This window comes from Vulpes vulpes, unplaced genomic scaffold (genome assembly GCF_048418805.1).
Source record: "Vulpes vulpes isolate BD-2025 unplaced genomic scaffold, VulVul3 u000000652, whole genome shotgun sequence".
Lineage (NCBI taxonomy): Eukaryota > Metazoa > Chordata > Mammalia > Carnivora > Canidae > Vulpes > Vulpes vulpes.
In genome coordinates, this window is record NW_027325771.1 from 2,495,141 (window position 1) to 2,510,226 (window position 15,086).

Here is a 15,086-nt window from a genome sequence, read left to right on the forward strand (position 1 = left end):
CCGGCCCTGTCATCTGTCAACATTACATCATCTGCTCCTGGCCTTTATGTCTTCATTGTTTTTGATCCCTGTGCGGCTTCCAAAAAGCCCTTGCTCTGCCCTTAACCTTTTTCCCCCCGAGCCTCAGCTTGCTCTGGGATCTCACCTTTCCGGCATGATTGCTTCAGGTTTGTGTCACTCCTTTGAATTTGTCTTTGACTAGATGCACATTTTATTTTCAACAGAATAAAATGTTACCACTAATATTTTATTTAGCAACCTCTTCCGTCTCTCCTACTGTCCCTTGTAGAGCATCTGGCTATGAGATCTTACTTCTGTTTTTCTGATTTTAATGCTGAGCCTTCATAATCTCAGACCATACGCTAGCAGTACAGTTCTAGAAGAGCATGGCTTAGAAAAGAAATTTCAACCCCCAAAGGACATGAGATTTCAAAAGACCAAAAAAAAAAAAAAAGGAAAATCAGAGTAACTAGGAAAATTCGAGTACTTAAAAACTCAAATTCTCCTGACCATCTGGAATGTTTGTGAAAAATGCAAACTCTTGGCCTCACTGTGGACCCCCTGAATCACTAGGGTGGAAGCCAAGGCATTCTTTTTTTTTTTTTTTTTTTTCTTTTAGAGAGCAAGAGAAGGGGTGGAGGCACAGAGGAAGAGGGAGAGAGAAAGAATCTTAAGCAGGCTCCATGCCCAGCACAGTGAATCAGGATTCAGGCTCAATCTTACAACCCTAAGATCATGACTTGAGCCAAAACCAAGTGTCAGACATTTGACCAACTGAGCCACCCAAGCGCCCCACCAAGGCATTTGTTTTTAGACAATTTATTCAGATGTTTCTTATTTATACCAAAGTTGGACAATCACTTCATTGGAGGCCAAAGAAAGTAGAGTAAGCTTTGATGGTTGAAATGTCTTGGAAAATCAAAGCCTACCCATTTCTCTGCATACCCACATCACTATGAATTGAAACTCTACTAATTTCAAAGGGTTTATTTCAGCCTGGGTCAGAAAGAGTTGAAACACTGGAAGAGACAAGACCCTTACTTGAGTATTAAAGGAGAAAGTCGTAGGGCCCAATTACAGAACGAGAATTTCATGCTGACATTAGAATAGTCATTCTCACATTATTCTTAAAGGCATCCCCATTCCGTTGGACAAGAACTTGGTATGCACAAACTCTGATAAATATCAGGGCAGTGGACAGTGGAAACACATGTGTGTGGAGCCTGGGAGACCTGCATCGTGGTACTGTCTTCCACTTAACAGTTGTGTTATTCAAGTTGCTTACCTAGAGACGCAAAACAGAGACAAGACTATGCTGAGTCCTGAGAGTAGGCAATATATCAATGAATAAATAACATAGCCGCAAAGCACGTACTGCATATCAAGTGCTCAACCTATATTTCTTTTTCTTTTTCCCTTAGGAAAATATATGCCCAGATAGGAACTGCCCTTCCCATTCCATGGAGAATTCTTTCAAAAACCTCACATCCAATTTAGTTCAGTAAAAAAAAAAAAAAAAAACTGCCGCAAACAGTCAAAAGTTCAGGACAAAATGGACTGAATATGTCTTCTTTAAGTGGAGTTCTAATTTAAGACTTGCCTTCAAATTAATTATTCATTACCTGTTCAAAGTTATTGTTGCTCTATCGTAATTTCACAGAGAGGTTTCCTAATAAGGATCTAAAAATTAGAAATCTGTTCTACAACGAATCTTGGAATTCTCTTCATGAGAAAATATTCTTGGAATACGAAGGCTATGGGATTTTGGAATTCTCTCTCACACAAATTCCTTTCTTTTGAATAATATTTAATCTCTGTAACTACAGGGTGAGTCCTAGGAGACATATCTATGATTACGTTTCTGTTCTTTTTTAACTAGCAATGCCGACCGACCGACAATCCAGGGCTTAATCTGTCCATCTACACATCTGTTTATGAGCTCTGTAGCACCTACTTTACTTGACGGACCATTCCCTCAAACTCTAACAACCCCTTAGTACTCCTCCTGATACTTGTTTCCAGATTGCCAGAACTTTTCCTGGATGCCTTATGGGGAATCCCTCCTGCAGTTAGGAAACCCAATAAGGAGTTTTGATTTGTGGTCACATGTTACATTTACAGAATGACTTCTTTGGTGGTAAGCCCTTAGGATAGAACCCTAGAGTGGAGCTTGCAGCCAGGCCATTCTGCATGAAAAACAAGGCCTAGAATGCAATTTTTTTTTCAGTGCCTGTTGCTGGAGGGATGGCTAATGAAGTGGCACATCATTAAGGACGCATCAAGGTGCTGTTTAAGCGTGGAATTTGTTTTCAGACTCCAAGCAAGAAGTGATCTTCTTTTCCAAAGAGGCTTAAAACTTTATTCTTATCACTATGGCACAGAGAGGGCAGCCAGAGGGCCCTGTGAAACAAATCCTTTTCATTAACAGTCAGTCAGCCGTTTTACCAACAGGGAAAGGAGGCAGCCAACATTTGCCAGGTACATTGGAGAAGAGCAGAGTTGTCTGGAAACATTCATTAGTAAGATTCACTATATAAAGCAAGTACACGAATAGAAAGAGAAGCCGGGGGGGGATGGAAGGAAGGAAGGAAAGGAGACCGAGAGAAAGGGAAGGATACCTGGAGGCAGGAAGGATGGACAGATGGTTGGTTCTAGGGACAAAAGCACCAGGGGACCCACAGAAGAGGATGCAGATTACCTCGGAGCAAAGACTCATTCCTCAACCTTATTTGTTAAGGGTGACTGAATGTTCTGTGGTGAGCGGGAACTGGAGACTGATAAGAAAACCTACTGCATGTTCCTTAAAGTTCTTGCAATTAACTGCATATGTCAAATTGTATCTAATTTCCATTAATGATTCCAGTGATTCCTAACTATGTCTTCATTTTCATGACCCCTTCTGAGGATGCTCAAAGGGAGCTACCTGGCTAGGTGAACGCTACTTGTTACTCTGACGTCAAGTGTAGTAAAATCCAAGTAATCTGAGGCCTCGCACATCCATTTTCAAAATTCTGTCTCAATGAGGCTTACTTCCCAAGATTCCTGGGTCTTAGAAAACAAGAAGCGGAAGCGATCCGTAAAAATGAACAGAAGCTAAAAAAAAAAAAAAAAAAAAAGAACAGAAGCTCCTAGATGTACGTTTTGGTTAGTGGTGGGGTCCTTCCACAACACTTATTCTGTAACCCTTTTACTTAATTCAGGGATCTCACATAGGAAACAGGAAGCAGCAAAGGAGTATTAGTTAAGGAAGGCAGTGATCAAGACAGTGCTGGGCGTTTAGAACTAGCTGCTCTAACGAATAAGAAAATACAAAATGTGGGACACCTGGGTGGCTCAGCGGTTTAGCACCTGCCTTTAGCCCCGAGGGTGATCCTGGAGACCCGGGATGGAGTCCCACATCAGGCTCCCTGCATGGAGCCTGCTTCTTCCTCTGCCTATGTCTCTGCCTCTCTCTCTCTCTCTCTCTCAAATAAATAAAATCTTGAAAGAAAGAAAAGAAAAGAAAGAACAAAAGAACGAAAGAAAGAAAAGACAAAATGCTTCAAACACCACAGAGGTTTATTTACCTCAGACCAAGATGAACATTTCTCCTTGGAGGATGGCTTATCTCCATTCCCCTGCTGTCATTCAAAGTCTCAGACCAACATTGACTGTGCCGCCCTCATTACATGGTTTCTAAGGTCATCGTAACCAGCTCCGTCCCAAGATAAAGAGCATGGAGGAGTGTTTACAGGAGACTTCTATGGGCCAGGCCTAGAAATGGGACATATGACTTCTGTGCACATTCAGTTGGCTAGAACTTAGTCACATGGCATCACCTACCTGCAAGGGAGCCCGGGGAACGTGGTCTTAGACAAATGCCCAGAAACATAAGGAAGCAAGTTAGTGAATAGTTAGCTGTCTCTGACATAAAAGGTATGCATATTTATGCCCCCGTCCCTACACAAATCTAGAATAACAATGCTTCATTTCCAGAACCATGACCGAAAGTCAAAAGATGGTTACATTTACTACAATAGGAGTAGAGTAAGAGCCACTGTTTACTGGACACTTACTGTGTCCTAGGACCCATGTTAAATTCACACATTATCCCATTTAATCCCCATATCAATCTTGACTTTGCAGAAAGATGACATGCTGAGAGCGGGTAAGTCACCTGCCTAGTGTCTCACACTCAGTGACAGCTGGGATTGGAACCCAGGCTAACTCTGATGGCCAGGCCCTTTGCTGCCTCATTATACATTCGCCACCACATCACAGAAGGACCAAAATGTAAATCGCAATCTGCTCTAAAGTGAAGCCAGAGTTCTTCTATTTTCAACATCAGGAAAAGGAAGAAATGATCTTCAGATTTTGAAAATCCACACGTGGATGAACTTGAAATAGAAAATCAGGAAAGCCTTTGGCCAAGTTTAGAAATCCCTCGAACTCCTTGGATTCTGCTATTGAAACCTTGCTTGAGCCTTTCTGGTTTATTTTTAGTTTTTACCAGGCACCATTTCCTGGATTGGTGAAGCAGGTTTAAATATTCTTATAAGTATTTTGGACATAAGTGAGATTTTTTTTAGCTGGATGCGAAAGAAATGCAGATAACTATGCGATGAGCATATCCAAAATAAATAAGAGCCAAATACTTAAGCAGTTAGAGGACGTATCTACCAAAGCCTGTTGGGTCTTCCTGAGGCTGGCCTTCCTGAAACCTCACGTGTTCCTACCATCTGTTGTCCCTGGCCTGAGCCTGGAACCTGAAAACACTATGATTTACTCAGAACCCTTTTCCAAATCTGTTTGAAACCCTAACAAGGGCCATGCAGATCCCTAAACTCTGCAAGCACTCTCATGATCCTTGTGGTTTGCCCTCAGCTGCCCGTGTGGAATTCAACACCCAGGTGATCATTTAGGCCAAAGGCAGGAGATGGAAGTAGAGATCCGCACCAGAAATCCCAGGCAAGTTGGAATTGTCAATTCTGCTCACCCCTTGCCATAGGTAGCAGCTTTTGGTAACTGTTGGCCAGGCATACCCTCAGGTTTACGTTCAATATGTCTTCACGGATGGTGGTCTGAATGCAAGAGCATCTGTCCTCCTGCCACATACCGACTGGTAAGAACCTTGCTCACCTTTTTGAGGCTGTTTGGAAAAACGATAACCCTTTACCCCTCTTGTCAGTCTCCCAGGCTTGGCCTCACTAGCTACAGGTATTAATGTGCATCATGCCATGAATCATGCTGTGAATGGAATCTTTGCCTCCCATCATAACCATAGAAATAAAAGAGGTAAAAACAAACAAATTTGCCCTGTTACCCACCATGACAAGATCACCCTTTCCTTCCATGTAACTGCTTTTTTATTAAAATAAATAGAGTGAAGTGACAACATTCTTGTAATATAGCAAACTGTTTACAAAACTGGGTGGTAGGGCAGCCCGGGTGGCTCAGCGGTTTAGCGCCACCTTCAGCCCAGGGCGTGATCCTGGAGACCCAGGATCGAGTCCCACGTTGGGCTCCCTGCATGGAGCCTGCTTCTCCCTCTGCCTGTGTCTCTGCCTCTCTCTCTCTCCCCTCTCTGTGTTTCTCATGAATAAATAAATAAAATTTTTTTAAAAAAAAAGCTGGGTGGTATACAGGGTGATCATTATAAACTAGTCTATGCACTCATGTCATGATTTTTAAATATTCTGTAATAAATCAAATATCAAAGAGAAATAATTTAGACTGAGTTTCTTGTTTTAATTTCTAGTTCTACTAATCACCACTGGGTCCTAAGCCACAGGGAACTTAAATCCTGACAGCAACCATGTGAGCTTGGAAGGGAATCCTTCCCCATTCAACCTCTCAGATGAAACTTCAGCCTTAATGGCCACATTGACTACAGCCTCATGAGAGACCTTAGAGCGGAGCACCCAATTAAGGCATGCCTGCATTCCTGACCCACAGACACTGTAAGATAACAAATGTCTGTTATTTCAGCCACTAAGTTTGTGATAATGTTATTATGCACTGAGAGATAACTGACAAGATGCTTATACCTGGAAAGGCAGGCCTCCTCTCCTTGGAGGTCATCAGTATAAGGTAACTGGGCAGTTTTTTTTTTTTTTTTTTTTTTTTTTTTTTTTTAACTGGGCAGTTTTAAAGAATACTTTTGCTTGAGTGTCACCCTCAGATACACCGATGTGAGTGCCCTGAGCTGTGGCCTAGAGATTAGAATTTTGAAACTACTTAAATTATTCGATTGTACTACAAAATTTGAAAACCACTGCAAAGCTGGTTATTTCCTGTTTCCCTTCTTTTTCAGCTGTCACTTTTCTGCATTCTGAGATTTCCTCCTACAAATCACCGTCCTGCATACTCACTTCAGACTCTTTGGTCTGCCTGAGTATGTAAACAATCATTTCTTCTCTTGTACACACTCTTTCTTCAGTACTTTGTTCCAGTCAAATAGCATTGCCCACCCAGTTGTAGAGTTTCCAGAGACAGTGGCACTCAAAAGAGGGATAAGTAGATCTCTGTACTTTTGCACCTTGACCTAATTGTAATGGTACCCAGGTGGGGAAGTGTAGGATGGCGGTGTCTGTCAAGAGGGAAGGAGGAGCAGGAAATATCAGACGGAGTATAACATTTTTGATCCATTAGTGACACATTCTGGCACAATTTAAGAAGCTGCAAGAAACCATCAAATATTCTAGCTTTTAAGTGTAACAAGTAATGAAGGAAGAGTCACCATAGTGAGCATATACAATAAATGGTAGGTCTGAAATTTTTTGGAGAAAACCATAGTCTTGTTCCTTCCCTGGGTAAAATACCACATAGTACTGTCACTTCCTCGGTGTTTGTGTTTAAGGGCCTATGTCTGTGCATGCCTGAGTATAATATACAGAAATATCAACTGCTAAGTTATTTTTACCAGTCAAAATGACTGGTGGCTGACTTGTTCTGACTGATAAATGTGTTTCTGATTTGTCTTTGCAGCATAACACAAAGGACACTGGGCAGAAATCTGCCCAGAGCAATGTGATTATTACGTTAATGGTTTGGGACCTTGAGGGCCCCAAACCACAAGGGCACAATAACCTGACTTGAGGGAGAAAATCCTGCCCTGGCTAGAGGCCAGGGGGACAGCTGACAAGGAACATAGATCGCATGTGTGCAACTGGCTTCATGCTCTGTTCTATCACCTCATGCTCTGCTGATCCCCCTGCATGCAGACACCCCGGAACACCAGCCTCACTGCTGGTCTCTAGACACTACTGCTGACTATGACTGATCATTGCCTCCTCTCCCCGACCCTAGCTGCTAAACTATGCTAGAGGTGAGACATTGATTTATTACTTGTTTGCTGTTAAAAGTGGCCTTTATAAAAAGGAAAGCAATTTTAACAGTGCCTTGCTGTGAGGGTTTTTATCCCTTCTTAACCCTTCCCTTGAACAAAGGAACCCCGAAATTAAAGCAGTAGCACACCTCACTCCCCACAGAGCTAAAGTGCTCTGTGTCCTATCCAAAGTGCCACCTATCAGTATAAGGTAACTGGGCAGTTTTAAATAATTATCAGAGGCAGGAAAGCAGAATGGATGGGAACACGCACTTTGGCATCAATAGAATAAGGTCTCCCGACTTCACAATCCCAGGACAAGCTACTTACCTGCTCCAGGCCTCTGCTTTCTCATCTGCTAACCACAGTACCAGGCACAGGTTAAGTGCTCAAGGAATAGGAGCTATTATCATTGTTATTTATACTTTTCCACTCTGAAACGTGATCGGTTCAGAGGCACATTCACAAACTGAGTTACAGTCCACAAAGGCTGGACGATTATTGCCTCCATCCCCATCCATTCCCTCAAAGAGGAAGTCGAACACAGGATAGTGACTTCACTCACTCTTAGTTACCCATCCATATATTTTTCCATGTATGGAAGTCAAAATCTCCATTTTTTCTGAACAAGTACCTATGGCATCTACAAAGCATAGTACTTGGTGCTAGAGGAGAGAAAAACACGGAAGACTTTTGAGCTTAGACGTAGATTCTTCCCCCTTCAAGCTTTCAGATGAGATCTCAGCTCTGACAACGTATTAACTACAGTCTCACGAGAAATCTTAAAGCAGAGCCCCAATAAAGTCATGCCTGGTTTCCTAACCCACAGAAACTGTGAAATAATAAATATGTGTTTTTAAGCCACTAAGTCTGTGCTAATATCGTTACTAGAGGGACCTGCTTTAGTAGCTTATAATCTAGATGGGGAAACATAACACGTCTACTACATGTCAACAAAGAGTAGGTAGTAACATTTGCCTAATGGTATAAAAACGTGTTTAATACCCAAAATGATCTATGATTAATCACGTGTAGAATTTTCACTCTTTAAGAATAAATAATAAACCCTACAATACAGTATTGAGAACTTGATTGTGTGTGTTTAAATTCAGATGGTGAATGTTAAAAAAATGTTTTAAACTTTACAGCAGGTAGGTATTGTGCTATTTTTTTAGGTGGGCTTTGTGCTTATCTTTATCCACTAAACATACAAAAGAAATAGATGCGTAAGGTAAGATTTCAAAACCTATACCTATGCAAAATTTACTATTATCATAGTATTAGCTTTGGCTACCCACAGTCTAGGGACGAATACAGTTTTCATTTGCTTTGACTCATCAACCAGTTTTTAGACTAAGTAGAAGCCCGGGTGGAGTTTGAGCCATGACGCTCTGGATTCCACATTGAGGAATGATGAGGGAAGACACCCTCCAACTCAAAGCAACTATGAAGGTTTCTCTGGCCTCCCATAATCCTCTGCTAACTGTATTATGGAAATGATGGTAATTACTTCAAAGTCCCTGGTGATTCCTATGTCTTTGGTGCCGTTCACTGTCAGTTCACCTCGGCCAACCAGCTGTCTCATGGACCTGCCTTTTGTACCAAACCTTTAATGAAACTGGCATTTGTGTCAATAAACTTTAAGCCCATCTTGCTGAGATAATTATCTGGGTCACTCAAATTTCAGCTACTTCAAATAATTATAGCCTTTTAGCCTTGAGTATAAGGTGATGATTAAAGGAGAAGGAGTCGGGGTCCCCATGCCTAAGTCAATTAGATGGAAATGTCGGCAGGTCTCAGCGCAGGTCTCTAATTTGAATGCACAAGCCTCTGGGCTATGTCAGAGCCTCACACAGAATAAGACATTCATGGAATACACATTTGTTTGGCTGAACCATGATCTAAAACGTGGACACAACAATTTTACACATTTTATTTAACACATTAACAATTTAACACATTAGCTGTTGAGGGGAAAAGCTATCTCATGAACACCGTCACAGAGACTGCTGTGTGCTGCAGAACACTCAGCATCAACAACCAGAGTGCAATTCCATTGTCCTTAAGAACAAAGATTATAGCAAAAACCACTATCTAGATTTCAAAGCTCTCCATATCCAGCGGCTCAAGATCGGTTTTACAGCATCACTCGATTTCCTTTCCATGGCTTGGTAAAACTTCAAGGGATCGACTTTTGGTCATTTCACGTTCATCCCTATATTCTTAATGAGACAAAACTCACTGATTACAAAAAGGACTCATGTTCTCACTTTGGTCAAAAGCTTGAAATGTTCTGGGAAAAAAATTATCTCTAGAGACCGGGAAATCGTAACACTTAAATCCCTTTCCTTCTGTGGACTAGAAAGACAAAGCCTTTTATTAATCACCCCCGCCCCCACTTCCATCTCCACCTGTCAACGTTTAAAACTGGAGACTAATAGTAGACAGGCTTCTCCTGCAGATAGTAATTGCCTTTCCAACAGAGAAGCTATCTCCAAAGCAACCGAGATATGAGCTATGAATTCAAGCTGCGACACTCTATGTAAATTGCTTGCGATGAAATTGAAATTTCCCAAAAGAAAGCTGCACTGATTCAGTTTATTAAATGCCTTCCTACCTCAGAGGCAGGGATGCACTCCGACAGCTAGGAAATCGCCCACGCCTCGTACACTGTACACAGAGATAAGACCCAGGCGCTTTATGACCTGGTCTTAAATTTTAAAGAAATCCCATCATTATTGATAATATAATTCAATAATTGCTATTCAGTACTTAAAGCAGCCTGACTGTCCACAGCTGCCCACATTAGCTCCAAAATGAAATCATGATGTTTCATACGCCCCCATCTCACATTAGCTTGTTTTTCCCACATGGGCTTTGTCATGCTTCTGTGCAATGTATTTTTGGTCTTTGGCATGCCTTGACTACTCAGTATTAAATGTTCCCATAAATTTTTTTCTGTTTTGCTTGGTTTTTAGTTGTTTTTTTTTTTTTTTTTTTTTTGACATAAACTCCTCTACCCCCAAAAAGAGGATCTAGGGCCAGATAATGTTCTATTGTACTAAGCAATGTTATTATTGTCCGATTAATAAACGATGTGACTAAACAGCCTTGCCTTAGGGGATGAGACAGGTGAACCCTCACAAGCGTAAAATTTGGTGAGCACTTGACATAGACTTCCAGGTCACTGAACCTCTCATAATTCATTTGGCCCACATCTGCCTCCATCGGCCATTACCCACCAGGCCCACCCTGTCTGGAATCCATCCTACTCTCCCCACCCCCACCCTCCCTACACACTCCATACCTTATGCTCAGGTTCCCTCGAAATCTGCTTATGAAAATCAAAGAAGAGGGGAAAATAAACATGAGAAGTCCACTCTGAGGCACAATGTCACGCAACATTCACTGTCCCCATCTTCTTCTATCATAGTACAATCCTTGATTTTTAGCTGGGCACATGGCTGCCCGGGGTGATACTTAGGAACGATCTATGATGAGTTCAACCAAGCCAGGGCATGTAAACGGAGGTTTCCTTTTGGCCATGTTTGGGAAATTCCATTAAAATCGGGATGCGCCCTTTGCCTCCTTTTTTTCTTGTTCTTTCCTCCATCTGATGTCTGATAGATATGGCTAGAGCTCTAGCTACCATCTTGGTACAAGAAGCCTAAAGCCATGCCCTAAATATCACAGAGAACTCTCTGGAACAGAGCCACCATACTAGCCCTGAACTGTCTACCCCCCAGACCATACAGTGAGAAAGAAACACACTTCCAGCTTGTTTAAGCCATGATTACTTGGGACGCCCACTACTGGCAATGGCATTTGATCCTAACTATAGGCACTCTGATTTTGATTAGCACCAGAGACCAGTTTTGTTTGCACTCAAATCATGAATTTTTAAGCACTTAATAGGATCACATGCTTGACAAATGTCTGGCAAACTAAAAGACAAAGCCCATTAGTAAAGAAAAAGTTCCTTTTATTCACCCACGCCAAAAATACAGAATTTTAACAAATGAAAATGACAAAAACAAAAGCAATCTTATTTTTTTGTAAGCAACTTGTCCTGGCACTCTAGGATCTAGGTTCAGTAGACTGTTCACTGACTATGAGAATGCATTGTCTGGGACTCACTTTGCTCATCACTTTGCCTCTTAACTCAGGGGGATGAGAAGTAGAGAGGGCCAGCACGAGAGGGGGGCCTAGCGGGTATGCCTCTAGCCCCGCAGCCATGCTTCACCCCAAGCTCCTCTACCTTTAGAATTCCACATAAAATTATGTTTTAAAGAGTTTCACTAAGGAAATGAGAATTTTTCAAAATCCCCAGGCTAGATAACATGTAAGTTCCCTCCTAGTCCTGACATTTTATGATGAGAAAGACTCCCCCGTGGCCACAATGAGGCAGGTGGTGGCACTGCTGTGGCATTGAGACAAATTGGGAGTGGCAGTGTCCTGGACGTGTTGCCAAAGGTAAAGCCTGAGTCATCGAAGGCAGAAGCCGGATAGGAAGATGTCAGATCCAGGGGGAAAGCGACAGTATGGGCAGGACTGGATTTTGTTTTTTTTTGTTTTGTTTTTTCTGTTTGGCTCCAGTTATGCACTAACTAGAAGGACAAGGACGTGTAAAGAATAGACATTTCCTTCTATTCCTTCTATTCCTTCTATTCCTAAGAATAGACAGACACATAGTAAAAGCCACATACTGATGAAGTTACGCACAATATAAATGAGCAAAGCAGATGCTTCCTGGAGGCAGCTCATCTCATTTATTCACGAGGTGCTCAACCGGAGGAACGGGGCAAGGCCTGAGTGGTGGCGGGCCCCCAGCGGAGCTTGCCAGGGGTCGGCCCGGCTGGGGACAGCGCGGACCCTCCAGCCCTGAAGCGCAGGGCCCTGGCCGGTGGCAGCTCTGCCTCCAGGAACCTCGCCCTCCACTTCCGTCACCCCCCAAGAAGCTTTGACAACTCCCGCCTGGACGCGCCAGGTTGAACAGGTGCACCGTGACATGCGGGAGCCAGGAACCAGCCCAGGGGTCCTTCTGGACTCTACCCCTCGACTCAGGCATGTGTGGAGGCGGGACCTATGGCCAGCGGCTTCCAGGGCCTTCGGAGCCTGGGTCAACACCAGCAGGCGGCCCTGGGGCAGAGGCCACATCCACACGGCCGGCAAGCCTGGCTCAGGGCCTGGCCCCAGCGCGTCCCCTCGGTGACACTGGGAGCAGCATGCCCGCGAGGCCGGCCTGGCCGTGACTGCACCTGTCAGCCCCGCGCCAGCCGGGGCGCCTCGGTCCTGGTGCCTCTGCACGAGACAAGGCGGAGGGTGCGCCACCGCCCAGCGTGGGGAGGGAGCCCAGCTGGGCCCGGCGTTGGGCCGCAAGGACCTGTGTGGGTGCGCCCGGGGCCGCGGCGGCACCCAGACCCTCCCGTGGCCTCTGCTGTCCCCCGGCAGAGGAGAGGAGTGGGGTGCCCGGGCCCCCCAGGAAGCCCACCTCAGCGGTGCCCGAGCCCCCCACCCCCACCCCCGGGAGACCACAGCCCGCCGGCCCTGGCAGCACAGGGCCCTGGGCACCTGCCTCGGCCGCCGGTCGGGAGGCCACCTCCTCAGGAGCTCCGCAGTTCTCCGGGCACCCACCCACCCAGACAGAGTTCCTCCAAAAAATAAATGCCTGGGCTCCATGCCTTCCCTGGGGGTTCAGGATTTCTGGGGTTGGCCCGAGCCCAGTGTTGGCAACCGCTCTTGAGCAAAGATTGGCGCTCAGCAGCCCCCAGGCCTTGGCCTGCTTGGACATGGTTTCACACCTGCCATGGCCCCTCTGCAGGCCTATGACCCCCCTGCAGGCCTGTGACCCTCCTGCAGGCCTGTGACCCCCCCTGCAGGCCTGTGACCCTCCTGCAGGCCTGTGACCCCCTGCAGGCCTGTGAGCCCCCCACAGGCCTGTGACCCCCTGCAGGCCTGTGAGCCCCCCACAGGCCTGTGACCCCCCCCCTGCAGGCCTGTGACCCCCCCTGCAGGCCTGTGAGCCCCCCCAGGCCTGTGAGCCCCCCCGCAGGCCTGTGACCCCCCTGCAGGCCTGTGAGCCCCCCACAGGCCTGTGAGCCCCCCGCAAGCCTGTGACCCCCACGGGATAGGGCTGTGCGGCCCTCCCCACCATAGTGCCCAACAGAGTTCCTGACATTCCACAGCACGTCCAATGACGTCTGCTGAATAAAATCAAATAGTGATAACCCAGAATTCAGGGCTTTTAAAAAAAATAAAAGAAAAGCTCACGACAGCTCAACATGATAAATCAGGTGAGATTATATGTGTGCACATGCACGTGTGTCACGGCTGCACAGCTGAAAACACACTCCCACACAGCCCTTTGGCTCTCCTGTGAAGCAGAGCCTGTCCCCAGCTGTGGGGCCTTGGGCAAGTCACGCTCTGAGCCTCAAACGCTTCACCCCTAAAACGGGGAGAATAACGCCTCCCTCCTGAGATGGTCGAAGACTCAGCGTGACAACCCAGCACCTGGCACACATCCTGCGAGCGTCACTGTCCTTGTCCCTACCGTCTCCTCATGTTACGCAGGGTAAACCGAGGCTCAAACAGGGCAAGTGACTTGTCCACAAGATCCCGCAGGGCTACAGCCCAAACCGAACTCTGCTGGCTCCCAATCTCCTATTTTCTCATGTATCGTGTTGCAGACATTTTTCTGATGCAGGAAGCGGCAGGCAGCCCCAGCCCAGGGTTCCAGACGGGGACACTCAGGGACAGAGGAGGGGACTTGCTAGAAGCCAATACTGGGGAGGTTATGGAACCAGAGTCAGAGCTCACGGGGTCCCCAGGCACACGGTGGGTGTGCTCACGGGGTCCCCAGGCACATGGTGCGCGTGCTCACGGGGGGGGGGGGGTCCCCAGGCACACGGTGGGTGTGCTCACAGGGTCCCCAGGCACACGGTGGGCATGCTCACGGGGGGGGGGGGCGGGGTCCCCAGACACATGGGTGTGCTCATGGGGTCCCCAGGCACACGGTGGGCGTGCTCACGGGGGGGGTCCCCAGACACAGGTGTGCTCACAGGGTCCCCAGGTACATGGTGGGCGTGCTCACGAGAGTCCCTGGGCACACGGTGGGCATGCTCACGGGGGGGGGGGGGGGCGGTCCCCAGGCACACAGTGGGCGTGCTCACGGGGTCCCCAGGCACATGGTAGGCGTGCTCACGGGAGTCCCCAGGCACACGGTGGGTGTGCTCACCACCTCCTGTCGCTCGCAGCTAGAGGAGCCTGCCCTCCCCACGATGCCTGGCCCCCCCGGGAGCCAGGGAAAGATGAGGCTGCCCTTGGGGACCCCCCACTCTGCCTGGGCCGCCCACACTCGTTATCCACATCCTGACAGGGAAGCTCTGGGGAGCGCTCTCCGGGGTTCTGGAGCATTCTCCGGGGTTCTGGAGCATTCTGCGAGCATCTCTACGAGCCTCCAGCTTGTCCAGGACGTGCGGTGGCCTCTCTCCCGGCTCTGCAGGTCACAGAGCTTCCCCCCAGGAGGAGGCTCTGCCATCCTCTAAGGCCAAGGACGAGAGGAAACTAGACGCAGCGCCCAGTAAGAGGGGGCGCGGGGCAGGAAGCCAAAACCACACCAAAATATTTCTAGCAATTATGTCTGAGTGATTTTTGTTTGTTTGTGCTGTTCCATGACTTTTTTTTTTTTTTTTAATAGCAAGGAGATTCTAGTTTTCCAAAGAGAGCGTGCGTGGTGGTGCTTTACGCTTGTCCAGGCAGGAATTCACGAAGCAGCAACTGC